We start from the raw sequence: 15,950 nt of genomic DNA, 5'->3' as shown, positions 1-15,950 counted from the left end.
CCTCAGAATTATGGTGGAAAGAGTGATCAGTAGGATAAAGTCCTTTCACATCAGGAACTTTCTGTGCCGCTCACACTGATGGGCAGTGTGAATCAGATCTGGCTTAACCGCCGTGTTTTGGCAAATTATCATGGACTTTTTTGTTTTGAAGAGTGAATTAATGTTTGGTATGTAAATAATGTATAATGTGCAAATAGTATGGAAAAATTTAGTGTTTCCACATATTCTTAAAATCTAATTAAATATAATTGTTATATTCGTAATATTTTTCTGTTGAAATGTGACTGACTACACAAAAAAATTAGATGAACAAATAAAACAATTTTGGTCAAAATTGTGCCTCGTTTAATTTTTTGGTATGCAAATAACATCAAACATTTACAATAAAAAATAACATTACAGATCAACAGTAAGACAGAAGGCTGAACTGATTGTTAAAGACAAGATAAGTGTAATTTAAGGTATGCATTCATGCATTTGCCACAATATATATCCAAGTTCTCTTTCATTCCATCTCAGAAACCCATCCAACACAACCATGAGAGGTTGGGGCTGCACCTGGCATAATCTGCTTCCAGATGCCATCATATGGATCTGGCTGTGGTCCTACACAAGAGAAACACAACACACAAAAGTTAGACATAAGTGCATAACTACATTTCAATTTAATTCATTATATCTGCTGTAACCATAATTTGGTTAGTCATAAGATTAAAAAAAAAAAAAACTTGCTCACAAAGCAACAAAAAGTTAATCACCTGTATGCCTTGTACAGTGTGGACCTCTGACCGTCCCTGCCAACTGTTTTGGGTTTTTGCACCATCAGCTCACTAACCGGTTCAGGATGGATTCCCTTATAAGTAAAAGGCAGAAAGCAATTAAAGTCTGTAGTAACTACTTGGGGTGTTTTTATAATAATTTAGAGTTGTTATGGATACACATACGTTCTTAAAAAATAATGACAATATGATCACAAACCCACCTGTGCCATCTTTGCAAGCCACTCGTGCAGGCCAGGGGGGTGGAGCAGCCTGCAGACCCAGCTGTGAATAATGTGCGGTCTGGAACAGGATGGCAACTATGTGATTGCAAAATCCTTTAGCAGCCACACAACTGCAGACGAAAGCTTTCAGGTTGGCACTTTCTGCGTCCAGTGATATCTAGACACAATAAATTATATAGGTTAAAATTAGGACATACTTATGTTGCTACATCAATGTTCAGAATGACATGAAACTATAACTGTCAATAGGGTGACCAGATTTGAGTTTGTAAAAAAGAGGAGTGAAGTGAGTTTGTGAGATATTTCATCGAGAGTAATTGGTGTTCAGAGCTGCATACATGAAGCAAATATAATTACATTTCATCTATGTTCAATGTTATTTTATTATATAAGTATCAAAAGAGAGGACATGTCCAGGAAAAGAGGACTTCTGCTCACCATACTTTCAGAAAAATAATACTAGTAAGTGAAGAAAGTGCCGCAACCGCAGCAAAATGAACACGCATACGGGCAACTTAACATTTCTTATTTACAGCTTCACCAAATTTTTGGGTGTTATGTTAATCTCATGCCTTTTCACTTAAACATAAACACAACATATTCACTGCGATGCCTTATATTACAAATTAATAACACCAGGATTTACAGTTGACGTAAACACACAGAGTTACCGGTGATGCGGCTATGGCTAAAGCTAGCTGAAGCTTACCTTGGTAATGGTGGATAAACTCTTCGTGGACGAATTTATATCCCATGTCCAATTTGTTTCCTTTAGTGGACGATTGCATCTTCACACTCTTCATCACATCGGTGCTGGTGAACTTCGGAACACAACTCAGGCTCTTCGAAAACACTCTAGGCTCTGCCATTCCTCCGCCAGCGAAGCACAAACCGGAACTAGGTTTACACGTTGATGACGTACTTCCGGTTTTTGCGAAAAAGGTCTATTCGGACACCCGTGCTCACTAGTTTTCTCTTTCGGGTGTTTTCAAATGGCGCTTGGCACGGAAACAAAGTGGCGCATTACCGCCACCACCTGGTCTGGAGGGGAACTACTTCTATTTAACGCGGAGAATGACACCCATTTGTCAAATTAAAAATATAATAAATATGAACATTTTATGAAGAGTATTTATGAATCTGCTGTGTTCTGATCATGGAAAATGTGGCTGATTTATAAATAATAAAATTACAAACACATTGGTGTAGATTTTATGTATTTGTTGATAAATAAACCCCCATGTTATTACTCCATGGCAATATTTTTGTGCCGCTGAACGATTTACGGGCTCTTGCGAGGAGGCATTTTTTTCTGTAGTTTTCTCTTCTACCTTACTGAAAATAGCTTTATATATGAATCTGTCCGTGTTCCTGGCAATAATTCAACCGTTTTTCATGGGATCAAACCAAAAACGAGCAGATATGCAGCATCACAGGGCGGCAAGGAGAAGCAGACGTCTCCGAAGATTTCCTCTGGATGCCCTGGCCAGACATGAACAACTTGTGAGTTCAATTTAAGCATTTGTCACTAATTGTGCTCAAGGTTACACAGTCTGCGTAAGAGTTTAAAATTCTTTTTCAACACTGGACTATGAACTGTATAGTCTAACTACATGAAACACTTGTGAGATCAAAGTTTAGTATTTTTTATTCAGAGTCAAACCATATCACTTGTTTTAAACAAAAATACTTTAATTTTTAAATATTTATATAAAAATCCAAAAACCCAGCCAAAAAAAAACCATGAGATTTTCCAGCATTTATAAATACGTCATAAACTAAAATGTAAGACATCAGAATAAAATGTAACATTCAAAAAAATCAGATTTAATTTTCTCAATGAAATAATTATTTTTCTATTTTACAGGGTCTTCCACGTCTCTACTGCTTTGCCAACATAAAGGTGTCTGTCGTGGCCCTTCACGCTGACGGTCAGTCCGACACAAGACCAGACCGGCAGAACCGCAGATCGGTTGACCCGCAGGACCATTGAGCATCTGGTGGAGCAGCTTCGGGTTCCTCACACTCTGGGGGGTGTACAGGAGACTGAGGTCCTGGTGTTTCTTTTCTGGCTGGCATGTGGCACATCTTACGGTGTGGTAGCCAGGGCCTTTGACATGCCACGGTCCACTGTGAGCGACGTTGTCCACAGGACGGCAGACCGCATCCTCCAGCTGATGAGCAGGGTCACCCAGCATCCAGTGGGAATGAACTGTCATTAGTCACCTCTGGTTTTATAGCAGCTCGCTTGGTCTTCCACCTTCCAAAAGGTCGTGGGGAACATCGATGGCTGCCACTGAAGTATAAAGACCCTAAAAGAAAATGCAGCTTGTTATTTTAACAGGAAGCTTTTTTATTCCATTCAACTGCAGGCTGTATGTGACTCTAAGCCAAATTTAGAGATATTTTTGTTGGGAATCAAGGATCAGTCCACAGTTCACAGGTTCTACGTAAAAGCCCAATTTATGTAAATAAAACATTACCCACCTGAATGATCCTTTTGGGTGATGGTGGGTATCCCTGCATTGCTCATCCCATCACGCTGCTGACACCCTACAGGGAACCCATGAGGAATGCGGTTCAGGCCCGTTACAACCAGCACCACGCCAAGGCACGCTCTGTGGTGGAGAGAGAGCATTTGGCAAATGAGGAGGAGAGCAATATTTCTGGGGGCACTGGAAGTAAAACCAACCTTTGCAATGAAAATCATTGCCTGCAGTTCAGTTCTGCACAATCTGTGCATCAGAGAAGGGGACTGCTTGGAACCACAGATGTTGAGCCACAGCAGGAACCAGTAGGACGGGTAAAGTGGCGGCCGTCTGCGAGGACAGATCTCTGCTTTCCTTTCAGCTCCAACTGTGACACACATGACTCTAGAAGACCAGGATTATTGTTATGATGTATAAAAATAAATGTTAACATATAAAACGTAAATGTAAATATGTACATTTGATATTTATATGAAAATACTTTTGAGATTGTTAAAAATGGCTCAGATTTAAATAATAAATGTAAATAATTCATTTTTGTTCCTGCATTTATTAAACAAATTGCAAAAACAACGACGATGTTACATTTTGTGAACAATATTTTAAACTCAGGTAAGCTTAACAGACTTTCCTGTCACTCTTTGTCCCTTCGTGCTGCAGTAGTGTCTCTTACTCCCATCCGGCACGAGCTTGCCTGATAACAAACAGGCTATCTTTCTCCATCCACAGATGGATCAGATTTTCCTCATCCTCGTCAGTCCCTACATATATAAACACATTTAAAAAATGTGTTAATAACTTATAACTACGGTTAGAACTCACTGTTTTTTGATGTACTATCAACAGCGTTTGTTTTTAGCCTTCAATGCTAATTCGCGCTAGCGTTAGCTTTAGCATTACCAAAATTGATGAGCTTCAAAACAATGTAGATAGTCGATTGAGGAATAAAACATATTAAACACATCATCTTACGTATTTACAAATATATTTTACAACAGATACTTGATACTTTTAAAGATACTTACATTTTTAAGTCCTCTTTCTAGCGCAACCGTCCGCCATCTTTGAATAATTCAAACGCAGTGTATTGTGGGTTACACGCAATGCATTCTGGTATGAACGCAGTGCATTCTGGGCAATATTCGCCGATCGAGTGAGCATCGATCCACACTGGTTTTTCGTAGAGAATTCTGGGAAATTTCTAGTGCACATGATTTTTGAACTGTAGATTCGGACAGCACTACAAAATGGCGACCGCACTATATAGTGCACTATATAGGGGTTAGGGCGGTAATTCGGACACAGCCATTATCTTAATTTTCTTTATTTGTCCTTCATTTTGAGAAAAATGCTACAAGAACATGTTTAAAACGGCAAAAACCCAATTTACATTGGAGTGGATCTTTAAGTTTTGTTAGGTTAGTAACTCCATCATTATCTTCTTATCATATTTTTTTTCTTTGGACATATTACTCATAATGTCACTAAAGAAACACCAGTACAGTAAATTCAAGCTACATCAAGCCAGACTACCATTGTATTTTCCATCCATTCATTTTCAGAACCCACTGAATTTCTTGCAGGCCTGCTGGAGCCATCCTGGCTACTGATTGGCAAAGGCAGGGTACACCCTGAACAGGTCGCCAATCCGGTTGCAGGACCACAATCTTACATGCACACCAAGGGACAATTTACACTCACCGATTAACATACTGTATGAAGTATGTTCTTAGACATTGGGAGGAAGCAGGAGTACCTGATTTTGCCCATGTATGCAGGAGAACATGCAGCCTCCACACACAAAGGTTCCAGCTGGGGTTTGAACCAAGGCCTTCCTGCCTTCCTACTGCACCACCATATAGCCCCATTTTATTTTCTATATTAGCTAATATAAAAAAATACAACAAACATATCAAAGTCGTGTTATTGCAAGCTGCTATATTGTTCTAATTTAACAATTTCACATATACTGTTTATTTAACATTGATGGGCAACTAAAATTGTCTGTCTAATAATTAATGTCACTTTGGCAACAGAAATAGTTTGAATATTTGCCTTTAGTACTGCTGCTAAACAACACAAACAAAGCTGCACACTTAGCTTAACATCAGAAAGTTGTAAATGTTTTCATTCATTCCTTTGTGTATCCAGTTTTCAAAGCATCTCAGAGTTATTAGGACAGATGTGAAGCAAAGCGAGACATACAGTGAATGCAGTGGGAAAATGAATGTGATAATTATAGATGCCAGTATACCGCACATCTGGGAGCTTTTAAGCAGTCCACCTCAGGCAGTCAGCAGGGGTCCGGAGCTTGCAGGTTCCTCAGGTTTTTGTCTGGTGATTTGAATGCTATTACCACTAACACTATGAACATTGTTTATGGTTGCTGAGCTGATGAAGGAGGGAAATGTTAGAGGGCACAGAGTAAAAGAGATGGCTGTTGTGGAGCGGGGAGTAGCAAAGATCAGCAAGAATGAAATGAGGAAGGCATTGAAGAGGATGAGGAGGGGGAAAGCAGCATATCTGTGGAGGCATGGAGGAGATTAGGAGAGGTGGCAGCAGAGTTCCTGACTGGGCTTTTTAATAAGATCTTGGAGAGTGAGAGGATGTCTGAAGAATGGAGGAGAAAAGCTCTGGTGCCCATTTCCAAGAAAAAAAAGGGAGATGTGTAGAATTGTTAACTACAGATGAATCACACACTGAAGTTATGAGAAAGAGTGGAAGCTGAGCTGAGGTCACAAGTGAACATTTGTGAGCCACTGTGTGGTTTCATGTGGAGAAAAAGAACACAGACACAATATTTGCTTTGAGGATGCTGCTGGAAAAGAACAGAGAAGGTTAGAAGGAACTGCATTGTCTTTGTGAATCTAGAGAATGCCGGAAAGGTGGCAATAGAGAAGCTGTGGTTTTGTACGAAGAAGCTAAAGATGCTCAGGTTCTCTTTGGGAGTGATGAGGATGGATAGGAACAGGAATGAATCCATCAGACGGACAGCTCATGTTGAATGTTTTGGAGATAAATGCAGGGAGGCAGACTGAGATGGTTTGAACATGTTGAAAGGAGGGAGAGTGATTATGTTGGTAAAAGGATGCTGAGGTCAGAACCACCAAGAAAAAGGCCTGAAGGAGGACTAAAGAGAAGATTTGTGGATGTAGTGAAGGAGGGCATGAGGGTGGTTTGGTGTGAGCGAGGAGCGTGCAGAGGAAAGGGTTATAGAGGTTGATTTGGAGTGGCAATCCGCAAAGAGAGCAGTTGAAACACAAGTCAATTCTGTCGCCATTTTTTAGTGATATGGATGACGTCCTGTTGGAACCAGTGTCAGTACGCACTGATTGTCCGAGTCGGTCTGAGTCATCATTTCTATGGCAACCACTCTTGCAAATCAGGACTAAGCTTGTTGGAAGTCCACACCCTTACTATTTGAAAGCGGGCTTGGGAAAATTTGTCAAATGTTTCAAACGTTTGACGTGAGACTACCTACTTTTATTGAGGCATCTGATTGGTCAGTTCATAGCTTGAATAACATACACTACAGGAAAAAATATAAAGAAAAAAAACAATTGGCAGGAAAATGTTAAAAAAAAGGAAGCGCTGGAATGTTTATTCCGACCAATAGAATGACTGAGTAATGCTGTTTATTTCTCTATAGAAGTCTGTAGGACTTTGGCTTCTTGGAGCCAGCAGGTACTTCCTGTTTGGAACGCAAAAGGGAGGGGGTCACTCACTCCAGTTCCCACATACAGTCAATGGACTATACACAAAGCTCCAATACGTTTCTTTTGATGCTATTAGATATATGCTGACAGCTTTTACTGCACACTTATGTACTTATGTATAGTCCTGACAAAAGTCCACCAATTAAATACAACTATTACCCTGAATTACATTGAAATGATCTTCATATTGTTAATATTATTTTTTATACATATTATTACCAATTATGGGGTTATTTTTCACTGAAAACACACACACAGAAGTGAAGTTACTTCTCTTCCATTTTCTACCTCACTCATAGAAGTTGTTTAGAATTTCCTGCCAGGAAATCTCAAAGTGTAATAAGCTGAGCAAGTTTGTGGGCCGCTTGTATATCCCAAAGTTGTTTTTTCTAGGTAAAAAAACAAAACAAAACACGAATTTAGAATAAATACATCCTGGGTAAAAGATGCAGGAAGCACTTCAAAGCTCTAAACAAAGTCACAGTTGGGCCAGCTGTGCAAATGCAAACGCTTGCTGAGTTAAAAAGAGGAGGAAATAAGTCTGATGCAGGCCAAATTCAAAGTCTCTTCCATATTTTGATTTTAAAAATACATTATATTAAGTGGAATGGTTATTTCTAACATCACATATTGGGTAAATGGGCAATTGGGTGAGGCAAAGTAAAGAATGCATTCACCTGAAAAAATAAATTAAAGTAAAAAATAAAAAACACAATCCATCCATCCATCTTCCGCCGCATATCCGGGACTTCCCTTGCTCCGGCCACTTCCTCCAGCTCCTCTGGAGGGACCCCGAGGCGTTCCCAGGCCAGCCCAGAGACGTAGTCTCCCCAGCGTGTCCTGGGTCTTCCCCGGGACCTCTGCCCAGTAGGTCATGCCCGGAACACCTCCCCAGGGAGGCGTCCAGGAGGCATCCGGACTAGATGCCCGAGCCACCTCAACTGGCTCCTTAAATGTGGAGGAGAAGCGGTTCTACTCCGAGCTCCCCGCGGATGACCGAGCTTCTCACCCTATCTCTAAGGGAGCGCCCAGCCACACTCCAGAGGAAGCTCATTTCAGCCACTTGTATTCGGGGACTTCGTTCTTTCGGTCATGACCCAGAGCTCATGACCGTAGGTGAGTATTGGAGCGAAGATTTGTTTGTTCCAATAAAAAACGTGTTACATTTAAATTGCAGCTTTAATAAAATACAAGCAGATGATTACAAAAAGAATAATAAATCAACCCCATGGCACAAAAACCAAAGGGCAGAAAATATATACCTAAAAACATTTGACAGTTTTGGAAAACAAACTTTACAAAAGCACATTTTTAGTCCTTTTAACAGTTATTTAACTGCTTCATAGCAGCTATTAGACTCCAAAACACTGGACAATAATTATTGTTGTTATTTGTTAATTTTTTAATTTATTGTTAATTTTTTGGTACATTTTTAGTGTTATGTATTACCTATCTGCTAACAAGGTACTTTCTCCTTTGAGAAATTTCAGGAATGTCAAATATTTGGTACCACCATTTTTGGACAGACTGTTATGCATGCAAATGAGACAATTGTTTTTCAAAGTAAAATGATTAAAATAATGTTTTTTAATGGCGCCGAGGGAAGTAAAACCAATCAGAAGAATGTCTGTGTCAGCAGAGGAGGAGCTACGCCTGATAGAGCTTAAAGGAGAAGCAAAAGCATCAACGAATCAGTTTAGATTTAATGTGACTGCTATAAAATGAAAAATAAATTCTGTAATAAAAGTACAGTATAGACAATTAAAATTACACAGCCTTCAAACAACATGATGAGGGCTTTTTACTAGCAGTTCAAGGAAAGTCCAGTAAATCCAGTCTATAGTTGTAAACTGACTGTTTCAATGGACGGCTAGGATTGACGTATCGAGTGAAATATATTAATTCACAGCTACAACAAACATGAGTGTTTTCCCATTTTTGCTTGTGAGCATTTTTTCAGTACTTGGATGGAAAGTGCGCCATAAACCAAGCTATATAAAAACTAACTAATAAGGAGTATATCCCCCGAAAAGATTAGGAGCTAAACCGGGAGGACAAAAGAGCTAAAATCCACTGATGACTGAAAGAAAATAAATGAATGGAAGCTGGCAGAATGCAGGTGGAAAATAATCAAGACGGAGTGGAGATCGGAGACACAAGAAAGGTCAGACGCACAAAAGAAACATTTACCAAAATGAAACAGGAAGTAGAGATGACTAAAGCACAAAGCGCAAATGCATTTGAAACAAGTGAGGCAGACGAGGAGCTGAAGCCAAAAGTAAAAAAATCAAAAATGAAACTTTACGGGCAAAAAGAAAAACATTTCAAACAAGAAAATCTGCAGACACAGCAGGAGCGTAGCAGGTTGTAATCCATAACAGGGAGGAACTCATAATTCCATCTTCTGACTGACTGTGTGATGGAAGATTGTAGTTTTCAAGTAATTGGATAATATTACATCATATTTCTCACAGCAGAAAAACAAAACTGTTAGTCTTGTCTTTGCAGATTTTAAGAACATTTTATCAAATTCAGAAAGTTTGAAGAAAAAAACTGAAATGAAAAAAAAAAGTTTGTACTGTACTGCTAGATATAAATGCAAAACAGCCCATCAACAATCCATCCAGCTTATGCAGTTACTTTCTGATCCTCCCACACTACCTTGCTTTCCACTCTGAGATCTTAATAAGTTGCAAAGAAAAAAATAATAATATCTTGACTTTCTGTTTACGCACCCACTGGAGCCATCTCTATACAGAAAAAAGTACATGACATGCGTCGTTTCCATCAGATATTCCGTTGTTCTGCTGTTTGATGAATTACTCCAAACTTCACACTGGAAGGATGTTTGCATTTCACACCCCTAGTGAAGAAAAAACAACAAGAAAACAAAGCAGAATAAATTATTTGTTGTTTGAGACTACTTCCAACTGAATTTCTCTTTGTTTATCTGTCATGCTTCATAAGGGAATCTGGGAGATCCCTTTGTCAATTCAGAGATGGTAGAGGAAAGTATTCTATTGTGATAATAGATACATATTATCATAGTTCTTTATATTATCATTGTTCTTTGTCTGCAAAATAAATTGTACTTAATGACTGAATGTACATGGCAAATATGTTTATATTATGAACATATTATCTTTGCACATAATTTTGTTATTTTGTGATGTTTTTTTACAGATCTGGTAACTGCTCTAATTCGGTCGGAAGAAGTTTTCATTTATTAAACTACTAGTACATGCTCTATAGTATACATGCTGTACTTATATTTAAGAAAACTTAATAAAATTAATGTCAGGTGTACGGCATTTGGCTGAGGTCAGGTTAAAGACCCACCTATTCTCAGCTGCATTACATTTGTTTTTATTTGTTACTTTTTTTTTAGTTTAATGATTGCTGCTATTTATATTTCTTTTACATTTTTCTTTTAATGTTTTATATGAGGCCCTCTGAATTGTTTTTGTACACAAAATGTCCTGTACTAAGATGCCATTTTTCAAAAAGTAAAATGTTCAGCGACTACCTCCAAGAACATGTGACCTTGGTTGACATCAGAAACCTTTGTTGACAAACCGGATCTGACATTTTGAGTGTCTTATGTTATTCTGAGAATGAGAGTTCAGTCGTCACATCATTAATAGGTTTGGAGTTGGGCCAGTCATCCATGACTCTGTGTTTTATAGCTTCGCCAGAAACCTCTGTGCTGAAATGAGAGGGTTGTAGATATTTTCTATAGAGCTATTTCCTAACAAGAGGGGCCCTTTGATTAATGGCTTTCCCCAGCAAAGCCATTTAGGTAATCCGAAAGAATAATCTCCTCTGTCTGTGAAACCTTAAACTGAGCACATTGACCACGCTGCCTGTCTCCTTCTTGTCAATTACCGAGCTAATTAGTATATATGTTCTTTGTCAGCCAAGATAACCAAATTGTTTTGTCTTTTTTGAACTCACTTTACAAAAAAAAAAAAAAAACTTGAGTCTCTTTCCATGGTTCTGAAAAACAACAGGGTCTGGCTAGCTGAGGAAACCAAGAAAAGCCATTTGCAGTCATGTTGATGTCTGCCTCAGATTATTATTCTATTTATCTATTGGCTGAAGAAAAAGCTTTATGAGGATTCATATATGTGTGTGCTGAGGTTATTATCATTTTTATTTATTTATTTATTTATTTTGTATTTCTGTTGTGCCTCATACCCTCTATCACTCTCCAGACTGTTGTAAAGCCTTATCAAAAAAATGACAAAAATAAATAAAATAAATCTCCTCCGTAAGTAAATATAACTGCTTCCCTTCAAAGCCTGTTAAGTGCTTCTCTTGACTCACATCTTCGGGGCATTGCCTAGGAGACTCAGCCTGAGCTCTGCTCCACAAGTGTTAACGCCAATTAAACCCCTGGCACCGCCCTGTCATTCTCCGCATTCCTTGACATATGAGTGATAACACAGACCCTTACCTACAGCTATCATCTGAAACACATTAAATGGCACTAGACCTGTGCGTTTCCTGACATTTTGCTGGAATCGATTGCAATTTAATCAGTGCAAGCATGCTGCTATCTGCCACGCTTACACCATCTGTTTTTTGTTTTTTTTCCCTTTCTCCCCTCCATTTGTATTCATTTATTTGTTTTTCGTTACCTGTTCTGAGCTCTCCAAGCAATCCCTGTAAATCTAAATTTTTGTCAAATTCCTGTTAAATCAACCGTCATAAGCTCAAGGAATGATCACAGAGTCGGGGCTGATGATAATAATTCCATATTTGATGTGCCTGGGAGAGCGTATTTCCATTCAATTTGAAAGCTATTAGATTTATTGTCTATTTTGAACACTCATTATCACCCCCCCTCTTTTTTTTGTCTGATTCCTTCTGTGTTTTCCTCTCTCTTTATTTTTGCCACTGGTGGTAAGTGCAGTAATTATCCCATTATGCTTTGAAGTCTTCATAAAAGCCATTGCCCCCCTCCAACAATTCCCAAACATGTGAATATGTGGTCCTTTCAAATATTTGGGGTCTTACAAGGTATCCCACAGCTGAAGTGTTTTCTGTTTCCAACCCCTCAAAACCTTTCCTTTGTAGAGGAAAAAAAAAACATTTCATTCCCAGCAGCTTATCAGATGCACTTATTGGGGGAAGGTTATTAACTCACTCAAACTCACTCAGAATCAACATTTCTCCTTGGAAAGACCACGGAAATGTATGCAGATGCCTCAAGGTGCAAACAAAGTGTACTAAGCTCATCCCCAAAAATGAATGCAGGCATCTTTTTAAGCTCAACACAAGTTTCGTGAAGATTTAATGGGCTGATATTGACTTGAAAACTAAAGATTTGTATATATTTTCAGAAAATTTGGGGTTGTATTGCTGGTACAGATCATTACATGCCAGTGAGCACATGCAAGTTATTATCCTCTTATCCTTTGAATTTGCAATTAAGCATGCACAGACTGTCATCTTAAAGAGACAATTTAGGAAAGATGAATACACCAGCACGTGTCCCTATTTATATTCACGTCAGATGAAATATTGAGCATGAATGGCAGCCAAATCGGGGCTATTAATTGGAATAACATCTCACAAGCATGCGCCCTCACCTTAATCGAGTAAAGGCATTAATACGTCAGTGATGTATGTTTGTCTGGGTCCAACCTGCTTCTGCTATGGGCTGCTGCCTAAGGCCATACAAATATGAGCTGAAAATGAAAGTAACTCTAAAACCGTTTGGATGGTGGACGGTTTGATAAACGTGATAGAAATACTTGTGCTGTTTATGTCGTCTCGGCCAGTGCTCCCCCCCCCCCCCCCCGCTTTATAACAGAATTCACATGGGAGCACAAGAGGTGATGGACGGTTGAATTATCATCGCTGGTGCAGAACATGGCTGTTATACCAAGCAGCAGCAACACATGTTGATACATGCACACAAACATGAGCTTCAGTCTGGCACTTCTAGGAAAACAGTGTCAGGAAAGCATGGCCCAACACGCACGGCCAGCTAATTATTTTGTGTAAACGGAAGAGTGACAATGTCTTCCATTACTAAATGTATACCAAATGGCAAAATCAGGCCAGGAACTTCTTTCTACATGGCATCGGCACAGCAGTCTAAGTGGGATACTATCAAGGCTGCAAATGATCATGCAAAAGATGGGTGAGCAGGCACTGTCATTAAAGGCACAATGTGTGTTACCGTGGCAACATCATAGAGGCCTCCTTTTTTTTTTTTTTTTTAATGTTGTGGTTAGGAACAAACGACATTGCACCCAATCCCCATGTGAATTAAAGGCACATAGCTAAATAAAGCTCAAGTACCCTGCTGCCACACTTTTGCAATCCACTGTTTGTCTCATCTCTGTGGGGAATTCTGTAACAACCTGTTTCTGAGGCGTAAAGCAGGCAAAGTGTTAGCACTCCACAATCAAAGTGGCTCTCTGTTAGCCACAGTTTCATTTTAAAACAATTATTTCACATAGAAAACGACAAAAAGGGACAAATATTGACTGTCACAGTTCTGGGTGACAGTAATTACACAACTGAAAGCGTCTGCTCACTGATTTGAAGCGGTTGTAATGCTTTTCGGTGGCTCTGCTCCAGCTTGCTTAAGTCAAAATCCTCACCCTGCTCCACCTTGTAGAGTCAGTCACCTCCATGGCCAAAGTAATTACCTCCAATCCTGAGCCATTGGTGTCAAGAAAGATGAAAAAAAGATCTTCAATTTTGATTAGGAAGGTTTTTTTTTCACTTCCTTGTGAGATGCTGGATTCTTTGTTTGTTCATCAGTATATATATCAGATATGTGCCCCCCTCTCCCAAAAAAAAAAGTTGTCTCAGGTTTACAGGTGAGTTGGTTCAACAAGAAAACCAAAGATAAGGCGGATGTAGTATTTAATTAAGAAGGAAGGAAGCCCTCCTGGTATCTGGATGCATACAGGCAGCACACAGCAATTGACCTTTGCAAGCATGTCAAGACTTTATCTTGCTCCCATCAGCCCCCCCAGCCGCAGTTGTCAAGACAGTAAATAGCTGGGCTCTCTTGCAGCCTTTTGATTTTGAGAAATGAAGTATTTACAAGTGGTTGCTTGTGTTGTTTGGGTTTCAGGTGAGGTATTTGCCTCTTTTTTGTTGTTGCTATGACTTCAGAATTCAAAAATACAAATTACAACGATTTTGGCCATTTTTTTCATGACTGTATGTCTTTTAGTTATTTATTTTTTTTATAAACCTATGATTTTATAATTACATGATGGGTCTGCAAAGTAAAAAGCAAAGAAAACATTAAAATAAACAATTTAGTCATTCACTAGAAACCGGATTGATAAGATTTACTTTAAATCACAAAACCGCTTAGGAAGAGGGTTCATCGTTTAGTTACAATTGTTCTGTCATTTTGGTTATACAGATACATTTGGGTGTGAGATCAGTTTATGTTTCCATATCAAATGTTTTTGACTGGAATTGAAAAGAAATGACAGCTACAAGTCTTGGTATGAGAGAGTCTTACTTGAGTCAACAGTGCCATCTTTAGATTTTAGATTGAATTACATATATTTCTTTATTTTTGGGGGGTTATTTTGGATTTCAAAAAAGAATAATAACAATAATACATTTTGATCAACTTAAAAAAGTGCTCATCAAGAATGAGTACAATCATGCAAAACAAACCTTTGTACTCATTGAACTTTGGATGGTCACACAATTATAACCTTTTGATCAAAGCTGGTTATAATATTTTTTCCTTCTTTCATTTTGCAAAGTCTATAACCCTTGTGCTGTCTTAGGGGGAAAGAAAAGCATGGATTAAAAAAAAAAGTAAGGAGGGGGGGTCATTTTAAAAACGCATACCCCCCTTTGGTATTGACCCCAGACAGGTACACCCCGGTACACCCTCCCGCAATCGAAGAGGGTCGAGTTCCTGAAAAAAAATTTTTGTACGTTTCAGGCACCCTCTATATCCCCGACTGGTAGAGGGCGCCAAACCGCCCTTTTCTTTTTTGTCCCCGTCCAGCAGAGGCCGCCATTTCTCCATTTTAGTTATACCCCCAGACCACCAGGGGTCTTGTTTTCCACCGTTCATTTCTATACCCTGCCTCTAGGGGTCACTAATACCCCATTCTCTTTTATTGCCCTCAGCCACCAGGGGCGCCACTTTTTTAGCAACCACCTTCCTCCCGCTGGTTCGTGGGGTTCGATTGACCCCAAGTTTTTTTTTTTTTTTTTTTGTGTGGCCACTGAGGGGATTGGCGCTGGCTCATGGGGTGCGATTGACCCCAAGTTTTTTTTTTTTCTTTAGCATTCACTCTTCTCTCATGGCCCACCACCTGGGGTCTCGCTTTACCGGTTCCCTTTCACCCGCTGGCTCATGGGGTGCGATTGACCCCAAGTATTTTTTTTTTTTTTCTGTAGCATTCACTCTTCTCTCATGGCCCACCACCGGGGGTCTCGTTTTTCCGGTTCCCTTTCACCCGCTGGCTCATGGGGTGCGATTGACCCCAAGTATTTTTTTTTTTTCTTTAGCATTCACTCTTCTCTCATGGCCCACCACCGGGGGTCTCGTTTTTCCGGTTCCCTTCCACCCGCTGGCTCATGGGGTGCGATTGACCCCAAGTATTTTTTTTTTTTCTTTAGCATTCACTCTTCTCTCATGGCCCACCACCGGGGGTCTCGTTTTTCCGGTTCCCTTCCACCCGCTGGCTCATGGGGTGCGATTGACCCCAAGTATTTTTTTTTTTCTTTAGCATTCAC

At 39.4% G+C, this 15,950-nt stretch overlaps 3 long non-coding RNA genes across 3 annotated transcripts; all 3 read right to left on the bottom strand.

The window, feature by feature from the left end:
- Positions 1-322: 322 nt before the first annotated feature.
- On the bottom strand, positions 323-1,960 carry LOC144988805 (uncharacterized). The gene is made up of 4 exons (XR_013652832.1): positions 1,713-1,960; positions 983-1,160; positions 759-853; positions 323-606 (listed from the first exon to the last, which is right to left on the bottom strand). It is a non-coding gene; the product is annotated as an uncharacterized LOC144988805 (long non-coding RNA).
- Positions 1,961-2,635: 675 nt separating this feature from the next.
- Positions 2,636-3,838, bottom strand: LOC111946738 (uncharacterized). Its single transcript, XR_002872478.2, has 3 exons — positions 3,696-3,838; positions 3,491-3,621; positions 2,636-3,315 (listed from the first exon to the last, which is right to left on the bottom strand). It is a non-coding gene; the product is annotated as an uncharacterized LOC111946738 (long non-coding RNA).
- Positions 3,839-4,022: 184 nt separating this feature from the next.
- Positions 4,023-4,656, bottom strand: LOC144988806 (uncharacterized). Its single transcript, XR_013652833.1, has 2 exons — positions 4,518-4,656; positions 4,023-4,253 (listed from the first exon to the last, which is right to left on the bottom strand). It is a non-coding gene; the product is annotated as an uncharacterized LOC144988806 (long non-coding RNA).
- Between the last annotated feature and the right edge of the window lie 11,294 nt (positions 4,657-15,950).

The sequence above is a fragment of the Oryzias latipes genome, chromosome 21 (assembly GCF_053564925.1).
Source record: "Oryzias latipes strain Hd-rR chromosome 21, Olatipes_Hd-rR_3.1".
In the NCBI taxonomy this organism is placed as follows: domain Eukaryota; kingdom Metazoa; phylum Chordata; class Actinopteri; order Beloniformes; family Adrianichthyidae; genus Oryzias; species Oryzias latipes.
Note: the sequence above shows the minus strand (reverse complement) of the source record. Positions and strands in the feature narration are given on the sequence as shown.